We start from the raw sequence: 25,000 nt of genomic DNA on the forward strand, positions 1-25,000 counted from the left end.
AAAAGCACTAACATTTTAGTTGTTTTCGCCCAACGTGGGGCTCGAACCCACGGCCCTGAGATTAAGAGTCTCATGCTCTACCGACTGAGCTAGCCGGGCTCCTTTGGATGCCTATAGTTTTCTTCCCTATCCCTGCACTGCCGCTTTCCACAGATAGGATGCTGTGTAATCATAGGCTCTGGTGGAGTTTGGAAAGAAAATACACATCAGCCAGAGGCAGAAATAGTCTAAGAAAGTATCAAACACAATTACCAGTCAATATCAGAACGCATTGAAGAATATCAGGAAATAGCCGATTAAACCTGTGTGGAAAAAAGTCTTATTTGTGTTTTCTCCACTTTATTTTATAGTAAGATGATACATACTTTTTCTTTTACAGTGAATACATTAAGGTGTGGTATTGCCCCATTACACATCATCCAGACATGCATTCATATATTGCATGTTAACAATCAAAATATTGCAAATATTGTAAAGAGACTTTCAATTTCTATTTTTTTGGTCAAAAAGCACTAAAATTTTAGTTGTTTTCGCCCAACGTGGGGCTCGAACCCACGACCCTGAGATTAAGAGTCTCATGCTCTACCGACTGAGCTAGCCGGGCTCCTTTGGATGCCTATAGTTTTCTTCCCTATCCCTGCACTTCCGTTTTCCACAGATAGGATGCTGTGTAATCATAGGCTCTAGTGGAGTTTGGAAAGAAAATACACATCAGCCAGAGGCAGAAATAGTCTAAGAAAGTATCAAACACAATTACCAGTCAATATCAGAACGCATTGAAGAATATCAGGAAATAGCCGATTAAACCTGTGTGGAAAAAAGTCTTATTTGTGTTTTCTCCACTTTATTTTATAGTAAGATGATACATACTTTTTCTTTTACAGTGAATACATTAAGGTGTGGTATTGCCCCATTACACATCATCCAGACATGCATTCATATATTGCATGTTAACAATCAAAATATTGCAAATATTGTAAAGAGACTTTCAATTTCTATTTTTTTGGTCATAAAAGCACTAAAATTTTAGTTGTTTTCGCCCAACGTGGGGCTCGAACCCACGACCCTGAGATTAAGAGTCTCATGCGCTACCGACTGAGCAAGCTGGGCTTCTTTGGATGCCCATAGTTTTCTTCCCTATCCCTGCACTGCCGGTTTCCACAGATAGGATGTATTTTTTTGGTCAAAATGCACTACAATTTTAGTTGTTTTCGCCCAACGTGGGGCTCGAACCCACGACCCTGAGATTAAGAGTCTCATGCGCTACCGACTGAGCTAGCCGGGCTCCTTTGGATGCCTATAGTTTTCTTCCCTATCCCTGCACTGCCGTTTTCCACAGATAGGATGTATTTTTTTGGTCAAAAAGTACTACAATTTTAGTTGTTTTCGCCCAACGTGGGGCTCGAACCCACGACCCTGAGATTAAGAGTCTCATGCTCTACCGACTGAGCTAGCCGGGCTCCTTTGGATGCCTATAGTTTTCTTCCCTATCCCTGCACTGCCGTTTTCCACAGATAGGATGTATTTTTTGGGTCAAAAAGCACTACAATTTTAGTTGTTTTTCGCCCAACGTGGGGCTCGAACCCACGACCCTGAGATTAAGAGTCTCATGCTCTACCGACTGAGCTAGCCGGGCTCCTTTGGATGCCTATAGTTTTCTTCCCTATCCCTGCACTGCCGTTTTCCACAGATAGGATTTATTTTTTTGGTCCAAAAGCACTAAAATTTTAGTTGTTTTCGCCCAATGTGGGGCTCGAACCCACGACCCTGAGATTTAGAGTCTCATGCTCTACCGACTGAGCTAGCCGGGCTCCTTTGGATGCTTATAGTTTTCTTCCCTATCCCTGCACTGCCGTTTTCCACAGATAGGATGCTGTGTAATCATAGGCTCTGGTGGATTTTGGAAAGAAAATACACATCAGCCAGAGGCAGAAATAGTCTAAGAAAGTATCAAACACAATTACCAGTCAATATCAGAACGCATTGAAGAATATCAGGAAATAGCCGATTTAACCTTTGTGGAAAAAAGTCTTATTTGTGTTTTCTCCACTTTATTTTATAGTAAGATGATACATACTTTTTCTTTTACAGTGAATACATTAAGGTGTGGTATTGCCCCATTACACATCATCCAGACATGCATTCATATATTGCATGTTAACTGAAAATATTGCAAATATTGTAAAGAGACTTTCAATTTCTATTTTTTTGGTCAAAAAGCACTAACATTTTAGTTGTTTTCGCCCAACGTGGGGCTCGAACCCACGACCCTGAGATTAAGAGTCTCATGCTCTACCGACTGAGCTAGCCGGGCTCCTTTGGATGCCTATAGTTTTCTTCCCTATCCCTGCACTGCCGCTTTCCACAGATAGGATGCTGTGTAATCATAGGCTCTGGTGGAGTTTGGAAAGAAAATACACATCAGCCAGAGGCAGAAATAGTCTAAGAAAGTATCAAACACAATTACCAGTCAATATCAGAACGCATTGAAGAATATCAGGAAATAGCCGATTAAACCTGTGTGGAAAAAAGTCTTATTTGTGTTTTCTCCACATTATTTTATAGTAAGATGATACATACTTTTTCTTTTACAGTGAATACATTAAGGTGTGGTATTGCCCCATTACACATCATCCAGACATGCATTCATATATTGCATGTTAACAATCAAAATATTGCAAATATTGTAAAGAGACTTTCAATTTCTATTTTATTGGTCAAAAAGCACTAAAATTTTAGTTGTTTTCGCCCAACGTGGGTCAAAAAGCACTACAATTTTAGTTGTTTTTCGCCCAACGTGGGGCTCGAACCCACGACCCTGAGATTAAGAGTCTCATGCTCTACCGACTGAGCTAGCCGGGCTCCTTTGGATGCCTATAGTTTTCTTCCCTATCCCTGCACTGCCGTTTTCCACAGATAGGATTTATTTTTTTGGTCCAAAAGCACTAAAATTTTAGTTGTTTTCGCCCAATGTGGGGCTTGAACCCACGACCCTGAGATTTAGAGTCTCATGCTCTACCGACTGAGCTAGCCGGGCTCCTTTGGATGCTTATAGTTTTCTTCCCTATCCCTGCACTGCCGTTTTCCACAGATAGGATGCTGTGTAATCATAGGCTCTGGTGGATTTTGGAAAGAAAATACACATCAGCCAGAGGCAGAAATAGTCTAAGAAAGTATCAAACACAATTACCAGTCAATATCAGAACGCATTGAAGAATATCAGGAAATAGCCGATTTAACCTTTGTGGAAAAAAGTCTTATTTGTGTTTTCTCCACTTTATTTTATAGTAAGATGATACATACTTTTTCTTTTACAGTGAATACATTAAGGTGTGGTATTGCCCCATTACACATCATCCAGACATGCATTCATATATTGCATGTTAACTGAAAATATTGCAAATATTGTAAAGAGACTTTCAATTTCTATTTTTTTGGTCAAAAAGCACTAACATTTTAGTTGTTTTCGCCCAACGTGGGGCTCGAACCCACGACCCTGAGATTAAGAGTCTCATGCTCTACCGACTGAGCTAGCCGGGCTCCTTTGGATGCCTATAGTTTTCTTCCCTATCCCTGCACTGCCGCTTTCCACAGATAGGATGCTGTGTAATCATAGGCTCTGGTGGAGTTTGGAAAGAAAATACACATCAGCCAGAGGCAGAAATAGTCTAAGAAAGTATCAAACACAATTACCAGTCAATATCAGAACGCATTGAAGAATATCAGGAAATAGCCGATTAAACCTGTGTGGAAAAAAGTCTTATTTGTGTTTTCTCCACATTATTTTATAGTAAGATGATACATACTTTTTCTTTTACAGTGAATACATTAAGGTGTGGTATTGCCCCATTACACATCATCCAGACATGCATTCATATATTGCATGTTAACAATCAAAATATTGCAAATATTGTAAAGAGACTTTCAATTTCTATTTTATTGGTCAAAAAGCACTAAAATTTTAGTTGTTTTCGCCCAACGTGGGGCTCGAACCCACGACCCTGAGATTAAGAGTCTCATGCGCTACCGACTGAGCAAGCCAGGCTCCTTTGGATGCCCATAGTTTTCTTCCCTATCCCTGCACTGCCGTTTTCCACAGATAGGATGTATTTTTTTGGTCAAAATGCACTACAATTTTAGTTGTTTTCGCCCAACGTGGGGCTCGAACCCACGACCCTGAGATTAAGAGTCTCATGCTCTACCGACTGAGCTAGCCGGGCTCCTTTGGATGCCTATAGTTTTCTTCCCTATCCCTGCACTGCCGTTTTCCACAGATAGGATGTATTTTTTTGGTCCAAAAGCACTAAAATTTTAGTTGTTTTCGCCCAATGTGGGGCTCGAACCCACGACCCTGAGATTTAGAGTCTCATGCTCTACCGACTGAGCTAGCCGGGCTCCTTTGGATGCCTATAGTTTTCTTCCCTATCCCTGCACTGCCGTTTTCCACAGATAGGATGCTGTGTAATCATAGGCTCTGGTGGATTTTGGAAAGAAAATACACATCAGCCAGAGGCAGAAATAGTCTAAGAAAGTATCAAACACAATTACCAGTCAATATCAGAACGCATTGAAGAATATCAGGAAATAGCCGATTTAACCTGTGTGGAAAAAAGTCTTATTTGTGTTTTCTCCACTTTATTTTATAGTAAGATGATACATACTTTTTCTTTTACAGTGAATACATTAAGGTGTGGTATTGCCCCATTACACATCATCCAGACATGCATTCATATATTGCATGTTAACTGAAAATATTGCAAATATTGTAAAGAGACTTTCAATTTCTATTTTTTTGGTCAAAAAGCACTAAAATTTTAGTTGTTTTCGCCCAACGTGGGGCTCGAACCCACGACCCTGAGATTAAGAGTCTCATGCTCTACCGACTGAGCTAGCCGGGCTCCTTTGGATGCCTATAGTTTTCTTCCCTATCCCTGCACTGCCGTTTTCCACAGATAGGATGTATTTTTTGGGTCAAAAAGCACTACAATTTTAGTTGTTTTCGCCCAACGTGGGGCTCGAACCCACGACCCTGAGATTAAGAGTCTCATGCTCTACCGACTGAGCTAGCCGGGCTCCTTTGGATGCCTATAGTTTTCTTCCCTATCCCTGCACAGCCGCTTTCCACAGATAGGATGCTGTGTAATCATAGGCTCTGGTGGAGTTTGGAAAGAAAATACACATCAGCCAGAGGCAGAAATAGTCTAAGAAAGTATCAAACACAATTACCAGTCAATATCAGAACACATTGAAGAATATCAGGAAATAGCCGATTAAACCTGTGTGGAAAAAAGTCTTATTTGTGTTTTCTCCACTTTATTTTATAGTAAGATGATACATACTTTTTCTTTTACAGTGAATACATTAAGGTGTGGTATTGCCCCATTACACATCATCCAGACATGCATTCATATATTGCATGTTAACAATGAAAATATTGCAAATATTGTAAAGAGACTTTCAATTTCTATTTTTTTGGTCAAAAAGCACTACAATTTTAGTTGTTTTCGCCCAACGTGGGGCTCGAACCCACGACCCTGAGATTAAGAGTCTCATGCGCTACCGACTGAGCAAGCCGGGCTCCTTTGGATGCCCATAGTTTTCTTCCCTATCCCTGCACTGCCGTTTCCCACAGATAGGATGTATTTTTTTGGTCAAAAAGCACTACAATTTTAGTTGTTTTAGCTCAAGGTGGGGCTCGAACCCACGACCCTGAGATGAAGAGTCTCATGCTCTACCGACTGAGCTAGCCGGGCTCCTTTGGATGCCTATAGTTTTCTTCCCTATCCCTGCACTGCCGCTTTCCACAGATAGGATGCTGTGTAATCATAGGCTCTGGTGGAGTTTGGAAAGAAAATACACATCAGCCAGAGGCAGAAATAGTCTAAGAAAGTATCAAACACAATTACCAGTCAATATCAGAACGCATTGAAGAATATCAGGAAATAGCCGATTAAACCTGTGTGGAAAAAAGTCTTATTTGTGTTTTCTCCACTTTATTTTATAGTAAGATGATACATACTTTTTCTTTTACAGTGAATACATTAAGGTGTGGTATTGCCCCATTACACATCATCCAGACATGCATTCATATATTGCATGTTAACAATCAAAATATTGCAAATATTGTAAAGAGACTTTCAATTTCTATTTTTTTGGTCAAAAAGCACTAAAATTGTAGTTGTTTTCGCCCAACGTGGGGTTCGAACCCACGACCCTGAGATTAAGAGTCTCATGCGCTACCAACTGAGCAAGCCAGGCTCCTTTGGATGCCCATAGTTTTCTTCCCTATCCCTGCACTGCCGGTTTCCACAGATAGGATGTATTTTTTTGGTCAAAAAGCACTACAATTTTAGTTGTTTTCGCCCAACATGGGGCTCGAACCCACGACCCTGAGATTAAGAGTCTCATGCTCTACCGACTGAGCTAGCCGGGCTCCTTTGGATGCCTATAGTTTTCTTCCCTATCCCTGCACTTCCGTTTTCCACAGATAGGATGCTGTGTAATCATAGGCTCTGGTGGAGTTTGGAAAGAAAATACACATCAGCCAGAGGCAGAAATAGTCTAAGAAAGTATCAAACACAATTACCAGTCAATATCAGAACGCATTGAAGAATATCAGGAAATAGCCGATTAAACCTGTGTGGAAAAAAGTCTTATTTGTGTTTTCTCCACTTTATTTTATAGTAAGATGATACATACTTTTTCTTTTACAGTGAATACATTAAGGTGTGGTATTGCCCCATTACACATCATCCAGACATGCATTCATATATTGCATGTTAACAATCAAAATATTGCAAATATTGTAAAGAGACTTTCAATTTCTATTTTTTTGGTCAAAAAGCACTACAATTTTATTTGTTTTCGCCCAACGTGGGGCTCGAACCCACGACACTGAGATTAAGAGTCTCATGCTCTACCGACTGAGCTAGCCGGGCTCCTTTGGATGCCTATAGTTTTCTTCCCTATCCCTGGACTGCCGCTTTCCACAGATAGGATGCTGTGTAATCATAGGCTCTGGTGGAGTTTGGAAAGAAAATACACATCAGCCAGAGGCAGAAATAGTCTAAGAAAGTATCAAACACAATTACCAGTCAATATCAGAACGCATTGAAGAATATCAGGAAATAGCCGATTAAACCTGTGTGGAAAAAAGTCTTATTTGTGTTTTCTCCACTTTATTTTATAGTAAGATGATACATACTTTTTCTTTTACAGTGAATACATTAAGGTGTGGTATTGCCCCATTACACATCATCCAGACATGCATTCATATATTGCATGTTAACAATGAAAATATTGCAAAGAGACTTTCAATTTCTATTTTTTTGGTCAAAAAGCACTAAAATTTTAGTTGTTTTCGCCCAACGTGGGGCTCGAACCCACGACCCTGAGATTAAGAGTCTCATGCTCTACCGACTGAGCTAGCCGGGCTCCTTTAGATGCCTATAGTTTTCTTCCCTATCCCTGCACTGCCGTTTTCCACAGATAGGATGTATTTTTTTGGTCAAAAAGCACTACAATTTTAGTTGTTTTCGCCCAACGTGGGGCTCGAACCCACGACCCTGAGATTAAGAGTCTCATGCTCTACCGACTGAGCTAGCCAGGCTCCTTTGGATGCCTATAGTTTTCTTCCCTATCCCTGCACTGCCGTTTTCCACAGATAGGATGTATTTTTTTGTTTAAAAAGCACTACAATTTTAGTTGTTTTCGCCCAACGTGGGGCTCGAACCCACGACCCTGAGATTAAGAGTCTCATGCTCTACCGACTGCGCTAGCCGGGCTCCTTTGGATGCCTATAGTTTTCTTCCCTATCCCTGCATTGCCGCTTTCCACAGATAGGATGCTGTGTAATCATAGGCTCTGGTGGAGTTTGGAAAGAAAATACACATCAGCCAGAGGCAGAAATAGTCTAAGAAAGTATCAAACACAATTACCAGTCAATATCAGAACGCTTTGAAGAATATCAGGAAATAGCTGACTGAACCTGTGTGAAAAAAAGTCTTATTTGTGTTTTCTCCACTTTATTTTATAATAAGATGATACATACTTTTTATTTTACAATGAATACATTAAGGTATGGTATTGCCCCATTACACATCATCCAGACATGCATTCATATATTGCATGTTAACAATGAAAATATTGCAAATATTGTAAAGAGACTTTCAATTTCTATTTTTTTGGTCAAAAAGCGCTACAATTTTAGTTGTTTTCGCCCAACCCACGACCCTGAGATTAAGAGTCTCATGCTCTACCGACTGAGCTAGCCGGGCTCCTTTGGATGCCTATAGTTTTCTTCCCTATCCCTGCACTGCCGTTTTCCACAGATAGTATGCTGTGTAATCATAGGCTCTGGTGGAGTTTGGAAAGAAAATACACATCAGCCAGAGGCAGAAATAGTCTAAGAAAGTATCAAACACAATTACCAGTCAATATCAGAACGCATTGAAGAATATCAGGAAATAGCCGATTAAACCTTTGTGGAAAAAAGTCTTATTTGTGTTTTCTCCACTTTATTTTATAGTAAGATGATACATACTTTTTCTTTTACAGTGAATACATTAAGGTGTGGTATTGCCCCATTACACATCATCCAGACATGCATTCATATATTGCATGTTAACAATCAAAATATTGCAAATATTGTAAAGAGACTTTCAATTTCTATTTTTTTGGTCAAAAAGCACTAAAATTTTAGTTGTTTTCGCCCAACGTGGGGCTCGAACCCACAACCCTGAGATTAAGAGTCTCATGCTCTACCGACTGAGCTAGCCGGGCTCCTTTGGATGCCTATAGTTTTCTTCCCTATCCCTGCACTGCCGTTTTCCACAGATAGGATGTATTTTTTTGGTCAAAAAGCACTAAAATTTTAGTTGTTTTCGCCCAACGTTTTCTTCCCTATCCCTGCACTGCCGCTTTCCACAGATAGGATGTATTTTTTTGGTCAAAAAGCACTACAATTTTAGTTGTTTTCGCCCAACGTGAGGCTCGAACCCACGACCCTGAGATTAAGAGTCTCATGCTCTACCGACTGAGCTAGCCGGGCTCCTTTGGATGCCTATAGTTTTCTTCCCTATCCCTGCACTGCCGCTTTCCACAGATAGGATGTATTTTTTTGGTCAAAAAGCACTACAATTTTAGTTGTTTTCGCCCAAGGTGGGGCTCGAACCCACGACCCTGAGATTAAGAGTCTCATGCTCTACCGACTGAGCTAGCTGGGCTCCTTTGGATGCCTATTGTTTTCTTCCCTATCCCTGCACTGCCGTTTTCCACAGATAGGATGCTGTGTAATCATAGGCTCTGGTGGAGTTTGGAAAGAAAATACACATCAGCCAGAGGCAGAAATAGTCTAAGAAAGTATCAAACACAATTACCAGTCAATATCAGAACGCTTTGAAGAATATCAGGAAATAGCTGACTGAACCTGTGTGAAAAAAAGTCTTATTTGTGTTTTCTCCACTTTATTTTATAATAAGATGATACATACTTTTTCTTTTACAGTGAATACATTAAGGTATGGTATTGCCCCATTACACATCATCCAGACATGCATTCATATATTGCATGTTAACAATCAAAATATTGCAAATATTGTAAAGAGACTTTCAATTTCTATTTTTTTGGTCAAAAAGCACTAAAATTTTAGTTGTTTTTGCCCAACGTTTTCTTCCCTATCCCTGCACTGCCGCTTTCCACAGATAGCATGTATTTTTTTGGTCAAACAGCAGTACAATTTTAGTTGTTTTCGCCCAACGTGGGGCTCGAACCCACGACCCTGAGATTAAGAGTCTCATGCTCTACCGACTGAGCTAGCCGGGCTCCTTTGGATGCCTATAGTTTTCTTCCCTATCCCTGCACTGCCGTTTTCCACAGATAGGATGTATTTTTTTGGTCAAAAAGCACTACAATTTTAGTTGTTTCCGCCCAACGTGGGGCTCGAACCCACGACCCTGAGATTAAGAGTCTCATGCTCTACCGACTGAGCTAGCCGGGCTCCTTTGGATGCCTATAGTTTTCTTCCCTATCCCTGCATTGCCGCTTTCCACAGATAGGATGCTGTGTAATCATAGGCTCTGGTGGAGTTTGGAAAGAAAATACACATCAGCCAGAGGCAGAAATAGTCTAAGAAAGTATCAAACACAATTACCAGTCAATATCAGAACGCTTTGAAGAATATCAGGAAATAGCTGACTGAACCTGTGTGAAAAAAAGTCTTATTTGTGTTTTCTCCAATTTATTTTATAATAAGATGATACATACTTTTTATTTTACAATGAATACATTAAGGTATGGTATTGGCCCATTACACATCATCCAGACATGCATTCATATATTGCATGTTAACAATGAAAATATTGCAAATATTGTAAAGAGACTTTCAATTTCTATTTTTTTGGTCAAAAAGCACTACAATTTTAGTTGTTTTCGCCCAACCCACGACCCTGAGATTAAGAGTCTCATGCTCTACCGACTGAGCTAGCCGGGCTCCTTTTGATGCCTATAGTTTTCTTCCCTATCCCTGCACTGCCGTTTTCCACAGATAGGATGCTGTGTAATCATAGGCTCTGGTGGAGTTTGGAAAGAAAATACACATCAGCCAGAGGCAGAAATAGTCTAAGAAAGTATCAAACACAATTACCAGTCAATATCAGAATGCATTGAAGAATATCAGGAAATAGCCGATTAAACCTGTGTGGAAAAAAGTCTTATTTGTGTTTTCTCCACTTTATTTTATAGTAAGATGATACATACTTTTTCTTTTACAGTGAATACATTAAGGTATGGTATTGCCCCATTACACATCATCCAGACATGCATTCATATATCGCATGTTAACAATCAAAATATTGCAAATATTGTAAAGAGACTTTCAATTTCTATTTTTTTGGTCAAAAAGCACTAAAATTTTAGTTGTTTTCGCCCAACGTTTTCTTCCCTATCCCTGCACTGCCGCTTTCCACAGATAGGATGTATTTTCTTGGTCAAAAAGCACTACAATTTTAGTTGTTTTCGCCCAACGTGGGGCTCGAACCCACGACCCTGAGATTAAGAGTCTCATGCTCTACCGACTGAGCTAGCCGGGCTCCTTTGGACGCCTATAGTTTTCTTCCCTATCCCTGCACTGCCGTTTTCCACAGATAGGATGTATTTTTTTTGTCAAAAAGCACTACAATTTTAGTTGTTTTCGCCCAACGTGGGGCTCGAACCCACGACCCTGAGATTAAGAGTCTCATGCTCTACCGACTGAGCTAGCCGGGCTCCTTTGGATGCCTATAGTTTTCTTCCCTATCCCTGCACTGCCGTTTTCCACAGATAGGATGCTGTGTAATCATAGGCTCTGGTGGAGTTTGGAAAGAAAATACACATCAGCCAGAGGCAGAAATAGTCTAAGAAAGTATCAAACACAATTACCAGTCAATATCAGAACGCATTGAAGAATATCAGGAAATAGCCGATTAAACCTGTGTGGAAAAAAGTCTTATTTGTGTTTTCTCCACTTTATTTTATAGTAAGATGATACATACTTTTTCTTTTACAGTGAATACATTAAGGTGTGGTATTGCCCCATTACACATCATCCAGACATGCATTCATATATTGCATGTTAACAATCAAAATATTGCAAAAATTGTAAAGAGACTTTCAATTTCTATTTTTTTGGTCAAAAAGCACTAAAATGTTAGTTGTTTTCGCCCAACGTTTTCTTCCCTATCCCTGCACTGCCGCTTTCCACAGATAGGATGTATTTTTTTGGTCAAAAAGCACTACAATTTTAGTTGTTTTCGCCCAAGGTGGGGCTTGAACCCACAACCCTGAGATTAAGAGTCTCATGCTCTACCGACTGAGCTAGCCGGGCTCCTTTGGATGCCTATAGTTTTCTTCCCTATCCCTGCACTGCCGTTTTCCACAGATAGGATGTGTTTTTTTCGTCAAAAAGCACTACAATTTTAGTTGTTTTCGCCCAACGTGGGGCTCGAACCCACGACCCTGAGATTAAGAGTCTCATGGTCTACTGACTGAGCTAGCCGGGCTCCTTTGGATGCCTCTAGTTTTCTTCCCTATCCCTGCATTGCCGCTTTCCACAGATAGGATGTTGTGTAATCATAGGCTCTGGTGGAGTTTGGAAAGAAAATACACATCAGCCAGAGGCAGAAATAGTCTAAGAAAGTATCAAACACAATTACCAGTCAATATCAGAACGCATTGAAGAATATCAGGAAATAGCCGATTAAACCTGTGTGGAAAAAAGTCTTATTTGTGTTTTCTCCACTTTATTTTATGGTAAGATGATACATACTTTTTCTTTTACAGTGAATACATTAAGGTGTGGTATTGCATGTTAACAATGAAAATATTGCAAATATTGTAAAGAGACTTTCAATTTCTATTTTTTTGGTCAAAAAGCACTAAAATTTTAGTTGTTTTCGCCCAACGTGGGGCTTGAACCCACGACCCTGAGATTAAGAGTCTCATGCGCTACCGACTGAGCAAGCCGGGCTCCTTTGGATGCCCATAGTTTTCTTCCCTATCCCTGCACTGCCGGTTTCCACAGATAGGATGTATTTTTTTGGTCAAAAAGCACTACAATTTTAGTTGTTTTCGGCCTACGTGTGGCTTGAACCCACGACCCTGAGATTAAGAGTCTCATGCTCTACCGACTGAGCTAGCCGGGCTCCTTTGGATGCCTATAGTTTTCTTCCCTATCCCTGCACAGCCGCTTTCCACAGATAGGATGCTGTGTAATCATAGGCTCTGGTGGAGTTTGGAAAGAAAATACACATCAGCCAGAGGCAGAAATAGTCTAAGAAAGTATCAAACACAATTACCAGTCAATATCAGAACGCATTGAAGAATATCAGGAAATAGCCGATTAAACCTGTGTGGAAAAAAGTCTTATTTGTGTTTTCTCCACTTTATTTTATAGTAAGATGAAACATACTTTTTCTTTTACAGTGAATACATTAAGGTGTGGTATTGCCCCATTACACATCATCCAGACATGCATTCATATATTGCATGTTAACAATCAAAATATTGCAAATATTGTAAAGAGACTTTCAATTTCTATTTTTTTGGTCAAAAAGCACTAAAATTTTAGTTGTTTTCGCCCAACGTGGGGCTCGAACCCACGACCCTGAGATTAAGAGTCTCATGCTCTACCAACTGAGCTAGCCGGGCTCCTTAGGATGCCTATAGTTTTCTTCCCTATCCCTGCACTGCCGTTTTCCACAGATAGGATGCTGTGTAATCATAGGCTCTGGTGGAGTTTGGAAAGAAAATACACATCAGCCAGAGGCAGAAATAGTCTAAGAAAGTATCAAACACAATTACCAGTCAATATCAGAACGCATTGAAGAATATCAGGAAATAGCCGATTAAACCTGTGTGGAAAAAAGTCTTATTTGTGTTTTCTCCACTTTATTTTATAGTAAGATGATACATACTTTTTCTTTTACAGTGAATACATTAAGGTGTCCTATTGCCCCTTTACACATCATCCAGACATGCATTCATATATTGCATGTTAACAATCAAAATATTGCAAATGTTGTAAAGAGACTTTCAATTTCTATTTTTTTGGTCAAAAAGCACTAAGATTTTAGTTGTTTTCGCCCAACGTGGGTCTTGAACCCACGACCCTGAGATTAAGAGTCTCATGCGCTACCGACTGAGCAAGCCGGGCTCCTTTGGATGCCCATAGTTTTCTTCCCTATCCCTGCACTGCCGTTTTCCACAGATAGGATGTATTTTTTTGGTCAAAAAGCACTACAATTTTAGTTGTTTTCGCCCAACATGGGGCTCGAACCCACGACCCTGAGATTAAGAGTCTCATGCTCTACCGACTGAGCTAGCCGGGCTCCTTTGGATGCCTATAGTTTTCTTCCCTATCCCTGCACAGCCGCTTTCCACAGATAGGATGCTGTGTAATCATAGGCTCTGGTGGAGTTTGGAAAGAAAATACACATCAGCCAGAGGCAGAAATAGTCTAAGAAAGTATCAAACACAATTACCAGTCAATATCAGAACGCATTGAAGAATATCAGGAAATAGCCGATTAAACCTGTGTGGAAAAAAGTCTTATTTGTGTTTTCTCCACTTTATTTTATAGTAAGATGATACATACTTTTTCTTTTACAGTGAATACATTAAGGTGTGGTATTGCCCCATTACACATCATCCAGACATGCATTCATATATTGCATGTTAACAATCAAAATATTGCAAATATTGTAAAGAGACTTTCAATTTCTATTTTTTTGGTCAAAAAGCACTAAAATTTTAGTTGTTTTCGCCCAACGTGGGACTCGAACCCACGACCCTGAGATTAAGAGTTGCATTCTCTACCGACTGAGCTAGCCGGGCTCCTTTGGATGCCTATAGTTTTCTTCCCTATCCCTGCACTGCCGTTTTCCACAGATAGGATGCTGTGTAATCATAGGCTCTGGTGGAGTTTGGAAAGAAAATACACATCAGCCAGAGGCAGAAATAGTCTAAGAAAGTATCAAACACAATTACCAGTCAATATCAGAACGCATTGAAGAATATCAGGAAATAGCCGATTAAACCTGTGTGGAAAAAAGTCTTATTTGTGTTTTCTCCACTTTATTTTATAGTAAGATGATACATACTTTTTCTTTTACAGTGAATACATTAAGGTGTGGTAATGCCCCTTTACACATCATCCAGACATGCATTCATATATTGCATGTTAACAATCAAAATATTGCAAATATTGTAAAGAGACTTTCAATTTCTATTTTTTTGGTCAAAAAGCACTAAAATTTTAGTTGTTTTCGCCCAACGTGGGGCTCGAACCCACGACCCTGAGATTAAGAGTCTCATGCGCTACCGACTGAGCAAGCCGGGCTCCTTTGGATGCCCATAGTTTTCTTCCCTATCCCTGCACTGCCGTTTTCCACAGATAGGATGTATTTTTTTGGTCAAAAAACACTACAATTTTAGTTGTTTTCGCCCAACGTGGGGCTTGAACCCACGACCCTGAGATTAAGAGTCTCATGCGCTACCGACTGAGCAAGCCGGGCTCCTTTGGATGCCCATAGTTTTCTTCCCTATCCCTGCACTGCCGTTTTCCACAGATAGGATGTATTTTTTTGGTCAAAAAGCACTACAATTTTAGTTGTTTTCGCCCAACGTGGGGCTCGAACCCACGACCCTGAGATTAAGAGTCTCATGCTCTACCGACTGAGCTAGCCGGGCTCCTTTGGATGCCTATAGTTTTCTTCCCTATCCCTGCACAGCCGCTTTCCACAGATAGGATGCTGTGTAATCATAGGCTCTGGTGGAGTTTGGAAAGAAAATACACATCAGCCAGAGGCAGAAATATTCTAAGAAAGTATCAAACACAATTACCAGTCAATATCAGAACGCATTGAAGAATATCAGGAAATAGCCGATTAAACCTGTGTGGAAAAAACTCTTTGTGTTTTCTCCACTTTATTTTATAGTAAGATGATACATACTTTTTCTTTTACAGTGAATACATTAAGGTGTGGTATTGCCCCATTACACATCATCCAGACATGCATTCATATATTGCATGTTAACAATCAAAATATTGCAAATATTGTAAAGAGACTTTCAATTTCTATTTTTTTGGTCAAAAAGCACTAAAATTTTAGTTGTTTTCGCCCAACGTGGGACTCGAACCCACGACCCTGAGATTAAGAGTCTCATTCTCTACCGACTGAGCTAGCCGGGCTCCTTTGGATGCCTATAGTTTTCTTCCCTATCCCTGCACTGCCGTTTTCCACAGATAGGATGCTGTGTAATCATAGGCTCTGGTGGAGTTTGGAAAGAAAATACACATCAGCCAGAGGCAGAAATAGTCTAAGAAAGTATCAAACACAATTACCAGTCAATATCAGAACGCATTGAAGAATATCAGGAAATAGCCGATTAAACCTGTGTGGAAAAAAGTCTTATTTGTGTTTTCTCCACTTTATTTTATAGTAAGATGATACATACTTTTTCTTTTACAGTGAATACATTAAGGTGTGGTATTGCCCCTTTACACATCATCCAGACATGCATTCATATATTGCATGTTAACAATCAAAATATTGCAAATATTGTAAAGAGACTTTCAATTTCTATTTTTTTGGTCAAAAAGCACTAAAATTTTAGTTGCTTTCGCCCAACGTGGGGCTCGAACCCACGACCCTGAGATTAAGAGTCTCATGCGCTACCGACTGAGCAAGCCGGGCTCCTTTGGATACCCATAGTTTTCTTCCCTATCCCTGCACTGCCGTTTTCCACAGATAGGATGTATTTTTTTGGTCAAAAAGCACTACAAATTTAGTTGTTTTCGCCCAACGTGGGGCTTGAACCCACGACCCTGAGATTAAGAGTCTCATGCGCTACCGACTGAGCAAGCCGGGCTCCTTTGGATGCCCATAGTTTTCTTCCCTATCCCTGCACTGCCGTTTTCCACAGATAGGATGTATTTTTTTGGTCAAAAAGCACTACAATTTTAGTTGTTTTCGCCCAACGTGGGGCTCGAACCCACGACCGTGAGATTAAGAGTCTCATGCTCTACCGACTGAGCTAGCCGGGCTCCTTTGGATGCCTATAGTTTTCTTCCCTATCCCTGCACTTTTCCACAGATAGGATGTATTTTTTTGGTCAAAAAGCTCTACAATTTTAGTTGTTTTGGCCCAACGTGGGGCTCGAACCCACGAACCTGAGATTAAGAGTCTCATGCTCTACCGACTGAGCTAGCCGGGCTCCTTTGGATGCCTATAGTTTCCTTCCCTATCCCTGCACTGCCGCTTTCCACAGATAGGATGCTGTGTAATCATAGGCTCTGGTGGAGTTTGGAAAGAAAATACACATCAGCCAGAGGCAGAAATAGTCTAAGAAAGTATCAAACACAATTACCAGTCAATATCAGAACGCATTGAAGAATATCAGGAAATAGCCGATTAAACCTGTGTGGAAAAAAGTCTTATTTGTGTTTTCTCCACTTTATTTTATAGTAAGATGATGCATACTTTTTCTTTTACAGTGAATACATTAAGGTGTGGTATTGCCCCATTACACATCATCCAGACATGCATTCATATATTGCATGTTAACAATGAAAATATTGTAAAGAGACTTTCAATTTCTATTTTTTTGGTCAAAAAGCACTAAAATTTTAGTTGTTTTCGCCCAACGTTTTCTTCCCTATCCCTGCACTGCCGCTTTACACAGATAGGATGTATTTTTTTGGTCAAAAAGCACTACAAGTTTAGTTGTTTTCGCCCAACGTGGGGCTCGAACCCACGACCCTGAGATTAAGAGTCTCATGCTCTACCGACTCAGCTAGCCGGGCTCCTTTGGATGCCTATAGTTTTCTTCCCTATCCCTGCACTGCCGTTTTCCACAGATAGGATGCTGTGTAATCATAGGCTCTGGTGGAGTTTGGAAAGAAAATACACATCAGCCAGAGGCAGAAATAATCTAAGAAAGTATCAAACACAATTACCAGTCAATATCAGAACGCATTGAAGAATATCAGGAAATAGCCGATTAAACCTGTGTGGAAAAAAGTCTTATTTGTGTTTTCTCCACTTTATTTTATAGTAAGATGATACATACTTTTTCATTTACAGTGAATACTTTAAGGTGTGGTATTGCCCCATTACACATCATCCAGACATGCATTCATATATTGCATGTTAACAATCAAAATATTGCAAATATTGTAAAGAGACTTTCAATTTCTATTTTTTTGGTCAAAAAGCACTAAAATTTTAGTTGTTTTCGCCCAACGTGGGGCTTGAACCCACGACCCTGAGATTAAGAGTCTCATGCTCTACTGACTGAGCTAGCCGGGCTCCTTTGGATGCCTATAGTTTTCTTCCCTATCCCTGCATTGCCGCTTTCCACAGATAGGATGTTGTGTAATCATAGGCTCTGGTGGAGTTTGGAAAGAAAATACACATCAGCCAGAGGCAGAAATAGTCTAAGAAAGTATCAAACACAATTACCAGTCAATATCAGAACGCATTGAAGAATATCAGGAAATAGCCGATTAAACCTTTGTGGAAAAAAGTCTTATTTGTGTTTTCTCCACTTTATTTTATAGTAAGATGATACATACTTTTTCTTTTACAGTGAATACATTAAGGTGTGGTATTGCCCCATTACACATCATCCAGACATGCATTCATATATTGCATGTTAACAATCAAAATATTGCAAATATTGGAAAGAGACTTTCAATTTCTATTTTTTTTGTCAAAAAGCACTAAAATTTTAGTTGTTTTCGCCCAACGTGGGGCTCGAACCCACGACCCTGAGATTAAGAGTCTCATGCGCTACCGACTGAGCAAGCCGGGCTCCTTTGGATGCCCATAGTTTTCTTCCCTATCCCTGCACTGCCGTTTTCCACAGATAGGATGCTGTGTAATCATAGGCTCTGGTGGAGTTTGGAAAGAAAATACACATCAGCCAGAGGCAGAAATAGTCTAAGAAAGTATCAAACACAATTACCAGTCAATATCAGAACGCATTGAAGAATATCAGGAAATAGCCGATTAAACCTGTGTGGAAAAAAGTCTTATTTGTGTTTTCTCCACTTTATTTTATAGTAAGATGATACATACTTTTTCTTTTACAGTGAATACATTAAGGTGTGGTATTGCCCCTTTACACATCATCCAGACATGCATTCATATATTGCATGTTAACAATCAAAATATTGCAAATATTGTAAAGAGACTTTCAATTTCTATTTTTTTGGTCAAAAAGCACTAAAATTTTAGTTGTTTTCGCCCAACGTGGGGCTCGAACCCACGACCCTGAGATTAAGAGTCTCACGCGCTACCGACTGAGCAAGCCGGGCTCCTTTGGATGCCCATAGTTTTCTTCCCTATCCCTGCACTGCCGTTTTCCACAGATAGGATGTATTTTTTTGGTCAAAAAGCACTACAATTTTAGTTGTTTTCGGCCTACGTGTGGCTCGAACCCACGACCCTGAGATTAAGAGTCTCCTGCTCTACCGACTGAGCTAGCCGGGCTCCTTTGGATGCCTATAGTTTTCTTCCCTATCCCTGCACAGCCGCTTTCCACAGATAGGATGCTGTGTAATCATAGGCTCTGGTGGAGTTTGGAAAGAAAATACACATCAGCCAGAGGCAGAAATAGTCTAAGAAAGTATCAAACACAATTACCAGTCAATATCAGAACGCATTGAAGAATATCAGGAAATAGCCGATTTAACCTGTGTGGAAAAAAGTCTTATTTGTGTTTTCTCCACTTTATTTTATAGTAAGATGATACAAACTTTTTCTTTTACAGTGAATACATTAAGGTGTGGTATTGCCCCATTACACATCATCCAGACATGCATTCATATATTGCATGTTAACAATGAAAATATTGCAAATATTGTAAAGAGACTTTCAATTTCTATTTTTTTGGTCAAAAAGCACTAAAATTTTAGTTGTTTTCGCCCAACGTGGGGCTTGAACCCACGACCCTGAGATTAAGAGTCTCATGCACTACCGACTGAGCAAGCCGGGCTCCTTTGGATGCCCATAGTTTTCTTCCCTATCCCTGCACTGCCGGTTTCCACAGATAGGATGTATTTTTTTGGTCAAAAAGCACTACAATTTTAGTTGTTTTCGGCCTACGTGTGGCTTGAACCCACGACCCTGAGATTAAGAGTCTCATGCTCTACCGACTGAGCTAGCCGGGCTCCTTTGGATGCCTATAGTTTTCTTCCCTATCCCTGCACAGCCGCTTTCCACAGATAGGATGCTGTGTAATCATAGGCTCTGGTGGAGTTTGGAAAGAAAATACACATCAGCCAGAGGCAGAAATAGTCTAAGAAAGTATCAAACACAATTACCAGTCAATATCAGAACGCATTGAAGAATATCAGGAAATAGCCGATTAAACCTGTGTGGAAAAAAGTCTTATTTGTGTTTTCTCCACTTTATTTTATAGTAAGATGAAACATACTTTTTCTTTTACAGTGAATACATTAAGGTGTGGTATTGCCCCATTACACATCATCCAGACATGCATTCATATATTGCATGTTAACAATCAAAATATTGCAAATATTGTAAAGAGACTTTCAATTTCTATTTTTTTGGTCAAAAAGCACTAAAATTTTAGTTGTTTTCGCCCAACGTGGGGCTCGAACCCACGACCCTGAGATTAAGAGTCTCATGCTCTACCAACTGAGCTAGCCGGGCTCCTTAGGATGCCTATAGTTTTCTTCCCTATCCCTGCACTGCCGTTTTCCACAGATAGGATGCTGTGTAATCATAGGCTCTGGTGGAGTTTGGAAAGAAAATACACATCAGCCAGAGGCAGAAATAGTCTAAGAAAGTATCAAACACAATTACCAGTCAATATCAGAACGCATTGAAGAATATCAGGAAATAGCCGATTAAACCTGTGTGGAAAAAAGTCTTATTTGTGTTTTCTCCACTTTATTTTATAGTAAGATGATACATACTTTTTCTTTTACAGTGAATACATTAAGGTGTCCTATTGCCCCTTTACACATCATCCAGACATGCATTCATATATTGCATGTTAACAATCAAAATATTGCAAATGTTGTAAAGAGACTTTCAATTTCTATTTTTTTGGTCAAAAAGCACTAAGATTTTAGTTGTTTTCGCCCAACGTGGGTCTTGAACCCACGACCCTGAGATTAAGAGTCTCATGCGCTACCGACTGAGCAAGCCGGGCTCCTTTGGATGCCCATAGTTTTCTTCCCTATCCCTGCACTGCCGTTTTCCACAGATAGGATGTATTTTTTTGGTCAAAAAGCACTACAATTTTAGTTGTTTTCGCCCAACATGGGGCTCGAACCCACGACCCTGAGATTAAGAGTCTCATGCTCTACCGACTGAGCTAGCCGGGCTCCTTTGGATGCCTATAGTTTTCTTCCCTATCCCTGCACAGCCGCTTTCCACAGATAGGATGCTGTGTAATCATAGGCTCTGGTGGAGTTTGGAAAGAAAATACACATCAGCCAGAGGCAGAAATAGTCTAAGAAAGTATCAAACACAATTACCAGTCAATATCAGAACGCATTGAAGAATATCAGGAAATAGCCGATTAAACCTGTGTGGAAAAAAGTCTTATTTGTGTTTTCTCCACTTTATTTTATAGTAAGATGATACATACTTTTTCTTTTACAGTGAATACATTAAGGTGTGGTATTGCCCCATTACACATCATCCAGACATGCATTCATATATTGCATGTTAACAATCAAAATATTGCAAATATTGTAAAGAGACTTTCAATTTCTATTTTTTTGGTCAAAAAGCACTAAAATTTTAGTTGTTTTCGCCCAACGTGGGACTCGAACCCACGACCCTGAGATTAAGAGTCGCATTCTCTACCGACTGAGCTAGCCGGGCTCCTTTGGATGCCTATAGTTTTCTTCCCTATCCCTGCACTGCCGTTTTCCACAGATAGGATGCTGTGTAATCATAGGCTCTGGTGGAGTTTGGAAAGAAAATACACATCAGCCAGAGGCAGAAATAGTCTAAGAAAGTATCAAACACAATTACCAGTCAATATCAGAACGCATTGAAGAATATCAGGAAATAGCCGATTAAACCTGTGTGGAAAAAAGTCTTATTTGTGTTTTCTCCACTTTATTTTATAGTAAGATGATACATACTTTTTCTTTTACAGTGAATACATTAAGGTGTGGTAATGCCCCTTTACACATCATCCAGACATGCATTCATATATTGCATGTTAACAATCAAAATATTGCAAATATTGTAAAGAGACTTTCAATTTCTATTTTTTTGGTCAAAAAGCACTAAAATTTTAGTTGTTTTCGCCCAACGTGGGGCTCGAACCCACGACCCTGAGATTAAGAGTCTCATGCGCTACCGACTGAGCAAGCCGGGCTCCTTTGGATGCCCATAGTTTTCTTCCCTATCCCTGCACTGCCGTTTTCCACAGATAGGATGTATTTTTTTGGTCAAAAAACACTACAATTTTAGTTGTTTTCGCCCAACGTGGGGCTTGAACCCACGACCCTGAGATTATGAGTCTCATGCGCTACCGACTGAGCAAGCCGGGCTCCTTTGGATGCCCATAGTTTTCTTCCCTATCCCTGCACTGCCGTTTTCCACAGATAGGATGTATTTTTTTGGTCAAAAAGCACTACAATTTTAGTTGTTTTCGCCCAACGTGGGGCTCGAACCCACGACCCTGAGATTAAGAGTCTCATGCTCTACCGACTGAGCTAGCCGGGCTCCTTTGGATGCCTATAGTTTTCTTCCCTATCCCTGCACAGCCGCTTTCCACAGATAGGATGCTGTGTAATCATAGGCTCTGGTGGAGTTTGGAAAGAAAATACACATCAGCCAGAGGCAGAAATATTCTAAGAAAGTATCAAACACAATTACCAGTCAATATCAGAACGCATTGAAGAATATCAGGAAATAGCCGATTAAACCTGTGTGGAAAAAAGTCTTTGTGTTTTCTCCACTTTATTTTATAGTAAGATGATACATACTTTTTCTTTTACAGTGAATACATTAAGGTGTGGTATTGCCCCATTACACATCATCCAGACATGCATTCATATATTGCATGTTAACAATCAAAATATTGCAAATATTGTAAAGAGACTTTCAATTTCTATTTTTTTGGTCAAAAAGCACTAAAATTTTAGTTGTTTTCGCCCAACGTGGGACTCGAACCCACGACCCTGAGATTAAGAGTCTCATTCTCTACCGACTGAGCTAGCCGGGCTCCTTTGGATGCCTATAGTTTTCTTCCCTATCCCTGCACTGCCGTTTTCCACAGATAGGATGCTGTGTAATCATAGGCTCTGGTGGAGTTTGGAAAGAAAATACACATCAGCCAGAGGCAGAAATAGTCTAAGAAAGTATCAAACACAATTACCAGTCAATATCAGAACGCATTGAAGAATATCAGGAAATAGCCGATTAAACCTGTGTGGAAAAAAGTCTTATTTGTGTTTTCTCCACTTTATTTTATAGTAAGATGATACATACTTTTTCTTTTACAGTGAATACATTAAGGTGTGGTATTGCCCCTTTACACATCATCCAGACATGCATTCATATATTGCATGTTAACAATCAAAATATTGCAAATATTGTAAAGAGACTTTCAATTTCTATTTTTTTGGTCAAAAAGCACTAAAATTTTAGTTGCTTTCGCCCAACGTGGGGCTCGAACCCACGACCCTGAGATTAAGAGTCTCATGCGCTACCGACTGAGCAAGCCGGGCTCCTTTGGATACCCATAGTTTTCTTCCCTATCCCTGCACTGCCGTTTTCCACAGATAGGATGTATTTTTTTGGTCAAAAAGCACTACAAATTTAGTTGTTTTCGCCCAACGTGGGGCTTGAACCCACGACCCTGAGATTAAGAGTCTCATGCGCTACCGACTGAGCAAGCCGGGCTCCTTTGGATGCCCATAGTTTTCTTCCCTATCCCTGCACTGCCGTTTTCCACAGATAGGATGTATTTTTTTGGTCAAACAGCACTACAATTTTAGTTGTTTTCGCCCAACGTGGGGCTCGAACCCACGACCGTGAGATTAAGAGTCTCATGCTCTACCGACTGAGCTAGCCGGGCTCCTTTGGATGCCTATAGTTTTCTTCCCTATCCCTGCACTTTTCCACAGATAGGATGTATTTTTTTGGTCAAAAAGCTCTACAATTTTAGTTGTTTTGGCCCAACGTGGGGCTCGAACCCACGAACCTGAGATTAAGAGTCTCATGCTCTACCGACTGAGCTAGCCGGGCTCCTTTGGATGCCTATAGTTTCCTTCCCTATCCCTGCACTGCCGCTTTCCACAGATAGGATGCTGTGTAATCATAGGCTCTGGTGGAGTTTGGAAAGAAAATACACATCAGCCAGAGGCAGAAATAGTCTAAGAAAGTATCAAACACAATTACCAGTTAATATCAGAACGCATTGAAGAATATCAGGAAATAGCCGATTAAACCTGTGTGGAAAAAAGTCTTATTTGTGTTTTCTCCACTTTATTTTATAGTAAGATGATACATACTTTTTCTTTTACAGTGAATACATTAAGGTGTGGTATTGCCCCTTTACACATCATCCAGACATGCATTCATATATTGCATGTTAACAATCAAAATATTGCAAATATTGTAAAGAGACTTTCAATTTCTATTTTTTTGGTCAAAAAACACTACAATTTTAGTTGTTTTCGCCCAACGTGGGGCTTGAACCCACGACCCTGAGATTAAGAGTCTCATGCGCTACCGACTGAGCAAGCCGGGCTCCTTTGGATGCCCATAGTTTTCTTCCCTATCCCTGCACTGCCGTTTTCCACAGATAGGATGTATTTTTTTGGTCAAAAAGCACTACAATTTTAGTTGTTTTCGCCCAACGTGGGGCTCGAACCCACGACCCTGAGATTAAGAGTCTCATGCTCTACCGACTGAGCTAGCCGGGCTCCTTTGGATGCCTATAGTTTTCTTCCCTATCCCTGCACAGCCGCTTTCCACAGATAGGATGCTGTGTAATCATAGGCTCTGGTGGAGTTTGGAAAGAAAATACACATCAGCCAGAGGCAGAAATAGTCTAAGAAAGTATCAAACACAATTACCAGTCAATATCAGAACGCATTGAAGAATATCAGGAAATAGCCGATTAAACCTGTGTGGAAAAAAGTCTTATTTGTGTTTTCTCCACTTTATTTTATAGTAAGATGAAACATACTTTTTCTTTTACAGTGAATACATTAAGGTGTGGTATTGTCCCATTACACATCATCCAGACATGCATTCATATATTGCATGTTAACAATCAAAATATTGCAAATATTGTAAAGAGACTTTCAATTTCTATTTTTTTGGTCAAAAAGCACTAAAATTTTAGTTGTTTTCGCCCAACGTGGGGCTCAAACCCACGACCCTGAGATTAAGAGTCTCATGCTCTACCAACTGAGCTAGCCGGGCTCCTTTGGATGCCTATAGTTTTCTTCCCTATCCCT

The 25,000-nt window shown here is 40.1% G+C and overlaps 21 non-coding genes across 21 annotated transcripts; all 21 read right to left on the minus strand.

Annotated features, from left to right (window-relative positions):
* Positions 1 to 26: 26 nt before the first annotated feature.
* TRNAK-CUU (transfer RNA lysine (anticodon CUU)) lies at positions 27 to 99 on the minus strand. Its single transcript has one exon. It is a non-coding gene; the product is annotated as a tRNA-Lys (tRNA).
* Positions 100 to 531: 432 nt separating this feature from the next.
* On the minus strand, positions 532 to 604 carry TRNAK-CUU (transfer RNA lysine (anticodon CUU)). The gene has a single exon. It is a non-coding gene; the product is annotated as a tRNA-Lys (tRNA).
* A 783-nt stretch (positions 605 to 1,387) lies between these two features.
* On the minus strand, positions 1,388 to 1,460 carry TRNAK-CUU (transfer RNA lysine (anticodon CUU)). Its single transcript has one exon. It is a non-coding gene; the product is annotated as a tRNA-Lys (tRNA).
* A 103-nt stretch (positions 1,461 to 1,563) lies between these two features.
* Positions 1,564 to 1,636, minus strand: TRNAK-CUU (transfer RNA lysine (anticodon CUU)). Its single transcript has one exon. It is a non-coding gene; the product is annotated as a tRNA-Lys (tRNA).
* A 605-nt stretch (positions 1,637 to 2,241) lies between these two features.
* On the minus strand, positions 2,242 to 2,314 carry TRNAK-CUU (transfer RNA lysine (anticodon CUU)). Its single transcript has one exon. It is a non-coding gene; the product is annotated as a tRNA-Lys (tRNA).
* Positions 2,315 to 2,789: 475 nt separating this feature from the next.
* On the minus strand, positions 2,790 to 2,862 carry TRNAK-CUU (transfer RNA lysine (anticodon CUU)). The gene has a single exon. It is a non-coding gene; the product is annotated as a tRNA-Lys (tRNA).
* Positions 2,863 to 3,467: 605 nt separating this feature from the next.
* Positions 3,468 to 3,540, minus strand: TRNAK-CUU (transfer RNA lysine (anticodon CUU)). The gene has a single exon. It is a non-coding gene; the product is annotated as a tRNA-Lys (tRNA).
* A 607-nt stretch (positions 3,541 to 4,147) lies between these two features.
* TRNAK-CUU (transfer RNA lysine (anticodon CUU)) lies at positions 4,148 to 4,220 on the minus strand. Its single transcript has one exon. It is a non-coding gene; the product is annotated as a tRNA-Lys (tRNA).
* Positions 4,221 to 4,825: 605 nt separating this feature from the next.
* On the minus strand, positions 4,826 to 4,898 carry TRNAK-CUU (transfer RNA lysine (anticodon CUU)). Its single transcript has one exon. It is a non-coding gene; the product is annotated as a tRNA-Lys (tRNA).
* Positions 4,899 to 5,000: 102 nt separating this feature from the next.
* Positions 5,001 to 5,073, minus strand: TRNAK-CUU (transfer RNA lysine (anticodon CUU)). Its single transcript has one exon. It is a non-coding gene; the product is annotated as a tRNA-Lys (tRNA).
* Positions 5,074 to 7,361: 2,288 nt separating this feature from the next.
* On the minus strand, positions 7,362 to 7,434 carry TRNAK-CUU (transfer RNA lysine (anticodon CUU)). The gene has a single exon. It is a non-coding gene; the product is annotated as a tRNA-Lys (tRNA).
* A 2,315-nt stretch (positions 7,435 to 9,749) lies between these two features.
* On the minus strand, positions 9,750 to 9,822 carry TRNAK-CUU (transfer RNA lysine (anticodon CUU)). The gene has a single exon. It is a non-coding gene; the product is annotated as a tRNA-Lys (tRNA).
* Positions 9,823 to 9,924: 102 nt separating this feature from the next.
* On the minus strand, positions 9,925 to 9,997 carry TRNAK-CUU (transfer RNA lysine (anticodon CUU)). Its single transcript has one exon. It is a non-coding gene; the product is annotated as a tRNA-Lys (tRNA).
* Positions 9,998 to 11,014: 1,017 nt separating this feature from the next.
* Positions 11,015 to 11,087, minus strand: TRNAK-CUU (transfer RNA lysine (anticodon CUU)). Its single transcript has one exon. It is a non-coding gene; the product is annotated as a tRNA-Lys (tRNA).
* Positions 11,088 to 11,189: 102 nt separating this feature from the next.
* TRNAK-CUU (transfer RNA lysine (anticodon CUU)) lies at positions 11,190 to 11,262 on the minus strand. The gene has a single exon. It is a non-coding gene; the product is annotated as a tRNA-Lys (tRNA).
* A 1,847-nt stretch (positions 11,263 to 13,109) lies between these two features.
* On the minus strand, positions 13,110 to 13,182 carry TRNAK-CUU (transfer RNA lysine (anticodon CUU)). The gene has a single exon. It is a non-coding gene; the product is annotated as a tRNA-Lys (tRNA).
* A 1,967-nt stretch (positions 13,183 to 15,149) lies between these two features.
* On the minus strand, positions 15,150 to 15,222 carry TRNAK-CUU (transfer RNA lysine (anticodon CUU)). Its single transcript has one exon. It is a non-coding gene; the product is annotated as a tRNA-Lys (tRNA).
* A 4,918-nt stretch (positions 15,223 to 20,140) lies between these two features.
* TRNAK-CUU (transfer RNA lysine (anticodon CUU)) lies at positions 20,141 to 20,213 on the minus strand. Its single transcript has one exon. It is a non-coding gene; the product is annotated as a tRNA-Lys (tRNA).
* A 1,792-nt stretch (positions 20,214 to 22,005) lies between these two features.
* Positions 22,006 to 22,078, minus strand: TRNAM-CAU (transfer RNA methionine (anticodon CAU)). Its single transcript has one exon. It is a non-coding gene; the product is annotated as a tRNA-Met (tRNA).
* A 102-nt stretch (positions 22,079 to 22,180) lies between these two features.
* Positions 22,181 to 22,253, minus strand: TRNAK-CUU (transfer RNA lysine (anticodon CUU)). The gene has a single exon. It is a non-coding gene; the product is annotated as a tRNA-Lys (tRNA).
* Positions 22,254 to 24,387: 2,134 nt separating this feature from the next.
* Positions 24,388 to 24,460, minus strand: TRNAK-CUU (transfer RNA lysine (anticodon CUU)). The gene has a single exon. It is a non-coding gene; the product is annotated as a tRNA-Lys (tRNA).
* Positions 24,461 to 25,000: the final 540 nt, after the last annotated feature.

The sequence above is a fragment of the Ambystoma mexicanum genome, chromosome 4q (genome assembly GCF_040938575.1).
Source record: "Ambystoma mexicanum isolate Mex_15411 chromosome 4q, UKY_AmexF1_1, whole genome shotgun sequence".
NCBI lineage: Eukaryota > Metazoa > Chordata > Amphibia > Caudata > Ambystomatidae > Ambystoma > Ambystoma mexicanum.